Consider the following 3207-nt stretch of genomic DNA (forward strand, 5'->3'; position numbering starts at 1 on the left):
GCCTTGGTATTTTTGTTTGAATGGCGGCGGGGTGCGGGCTGGACTTCGGGCTGATGTGCCACTCTGTCTCGGCCACGAGGTGGCCGATCAGCCGCATCGTACGCTGGTAATGTAGGTTTTAATGCTTCTTCCTCAAGTTGGGGTAGCAACCTGCGCTTTGGGTAACTCTTGGTTGGGCGTTCGAGTTCGTATTCCTCGGCCGCCAGGACCTCAGTCCATCTATCCGCTAGGAGATCTTGATCAGCCCGAAGCTATTGTTGCTTTTTCTTCAGGCTATTTGTTGTCGCTATAAGCCGGCGCTTGAAGCGCTCCTGCTCGACGGGATCCTCAAGCATGATAAATTCTTCGTCGCCGAGGCTCACCTCGTCTTCGGAGAGAGGCATGTAATTGTCATCCTCTGATTCTCCATCCGCTGCATGTTCCTGAGGGCTAGCTTGTTCATCCTCCTGCTCAAGGCATGGCTGGAGGGGATTGTCTTCGTCTTTGGCACTATCCAGAGCTTTATTGTCTCTTGTGTCGGTATCGCTGCTTTTGCTATGCCGTGACTTAGAGCAGCGCTGCTGACGCCGGTGCTTGGATTGCTTCTTGGAGGGATTATCCTCCGTTGCCTTATCGCCATCGCCTTCTTTGGGGTTGTCCACCATGTATATATCATATGATGAGGTGGCAGTCCAGCGCCCTGTGGGCGGTGGTTCCTGTTCGTCTCCTGCATCGTCGTCCATACCATCGATGTCTTCAGAGCCGAAATCGAGCATGTCGGTTAAATCATCGACAGTGGCTATTAAGTGGGTGGTGGGTGGGGAACGAATTTCTTCGTCGTCCGCTTCCCGCTCGAGCCGGACATATTTCGGCCAAGGGCCTCCTGACAAGGAGAGAGACCTTAGGGAATTTAGCACATCGCCAAAGGGCGAGTGCTGAAAGATATCCGCGGAGATAAACCCCATGATCGGCGCCCAATCAGATTTGATAGGCCTGGACGCACGCGGTTCGGAGCCTGTGGCCGGGGACGAATCCAAGGATCCGGCGACACAGGTCTCATAGGAGGTGAAGTCCGTATTCGGCTCTATCGCCACTAAGTGTGCGGCCTCCGAGGCGGGGTCCATCCACCCGTCCTTGGATGGCGCGATCGGCTCCAGATCTAGGGCCGGAGTAGCCACAGGTGTGATCTCCTGAACACCGTCTGACGGCAGAGCTAAGTCGTGCTCGTCGTGACTGTGAGGCGCACCTGACATGGGCTCGAATCCGTCAAAGATCAAGTCTCCGCGGATGTCGGTAGTATAGTTTAAGCTTCCAAACCTGACCTGACGGCCAGGGGCGTAGCTTTCGATCTGCTCTAGATGGCCAAGCGAGTTGGCCCGCAGTACGAAGCCGCCGAATACGAAGATCTGTCCGGGGAGAAAAACCTCACCCTGGATCGCATCGTTGTTGATGATCGAAGGAGCCGTCAAGCCTAATGGTGACGGCACAGTGGATCTCTCAATGAAAGCCCCAATGTCGGTGTCAAAACCGGCGGATCTCGGGTAGGGGCTCCCGAACTGTGCATCTAAGGCGGATGGTAACTGGAGGCGGGGGACACAATGTTTACCCAGGTTCGGGCCCTCTCGATGGAGGTAATACCCTACTTCCTGCTTGATTGATCTTGATGATGTGAGTATTACAAGAGTTGATCTACCACGAGATCGTAGAGGCTAAACCCTAGAAGCTAGCCTATGATTACGATTGTTGTTGTCCTACGGACTAAACCCTCCGGTTTATATAGACACCGGAGTGGGCTAGGGTTACACAGAGTCGGTTACAAGGGAGGAGATCTACATATGCGTATTGCCCAGCTTGCCTTCCACGCAAAGGAGAGTCCCATCCGGACACGGGACGAAGTCTTGAGTCTTGTATCTTCATAGTCCAACAGTCCGGCAGAGGTATATAGTCCGGCTGTCCGAGGACCCCCTAATCCAGGACTCCCTTAGCGAGCTTCCACGCAGAACGCTGCTGCTACACTTGTATAGCAGCAGCGCGGGCGCGCACGCGCTGCTGCTATGGGTTAGCTGTAGCGCCCCATTAGTAGCGACGGTGCCCGCGCTACTGGTAGGCCAAAAACCCGCGCTGCTGCTAGGCTTTTCCCTAGTAGTGGACCCTCTACCCTAATTCCCAACCCTCGACCCCCTCATGTCACGTTTGTCTAGTGTCAAAGGATTCAACAAAACCATGTCTTCATCATTAGGCGAAAGTAACAGGCATAGGATGGTACGAAGCTCTCCAAAGTTATTTTGGAATGGAATCCCAGATAGGATAATTCGCTTTTTGGTACAAATTTCAGCAAGACCCTTCCGAATATCGCTATTTGGAAGGCCTTTGCTGAAATTAGTACCAAAAGGCGAATTATCCTATCCGGGACTCCGTTCCAAAATAACTTTGGAGAACTTCGTACCATCATGCCCCGGTTACTTCCGGCTAATGATGAAGCCATGGATTTCTTTAATACTTTGACACAAGGCAACCTCTCGACCCCTTGGCGTTCCTCGACCCTCGACCCCTCGATGACCCTCGACCCTCGACCCCTCGACGACCCTCGACCCTCGAACCCTTGGCGGCCCTCGACCCCTCGGTGACCCTCGACCCTCTACCCTAGTTCTCGACCCTCGATCCCTCGGCGATCCTCAACACCCTAAATCTATTTTTTCTTCTTCTCCTCTATTCCTTCTTCTTCTCCTCTTTTTTCTTCTTCTTCCTCTTCTTATTTTTTTCCTCTTCTTCCTCTCCTCTTCTTCTCTTCTTTTTCTCCTTCTTTCTATTCTTATTTTTTTCTCCTCTTCTTCTCTTTTTTCTCCCCTTTTTCCTCTCCTTCTTTTTCTTCTCTTGTTCTTTCTTCCTAGATAAAACTTTTCTAAAAATCTAACTTTTGCCGCTCATGTCGAAGTTATCGGGGAGGGGGTATATCGACCCCCCCCTTCATGTCGAAGTTATCGGGGAGGGGGTATATCGACCGCCTCCCTGATATGAACAAAAAATTAATCTAATAAATCTAATAAAAAACATGCTCTGAACATACATACAACCACATACATACATATATACGTTATATACATATGAACAAAAATTCAATCTAATAAAAATAAAAAATAGGGACGGGGCGGCGCGGCGGCTTAGAGCGGGGGCGGCTGGCGACGGCGACGGCGACGCCGACAGCCACGACAGGGGCGGCGAGGGCGT

The sequence above is a fragment of the Triticum aestivum genome, chromosome 5D, assembly GCF_018294505.1.
Source record: "Triticum aestivum cultivar Chinese Spring chromosome 5D, IWGSC CS RefSeq v2.1, whole genome shotgun sequence".
Lineage (NCBI taxonomy): Eukaryota > Viridiplantae > Streptophyta > Magnoliopsida > Poales > Poaceae > Triticum > Triticum aestivum.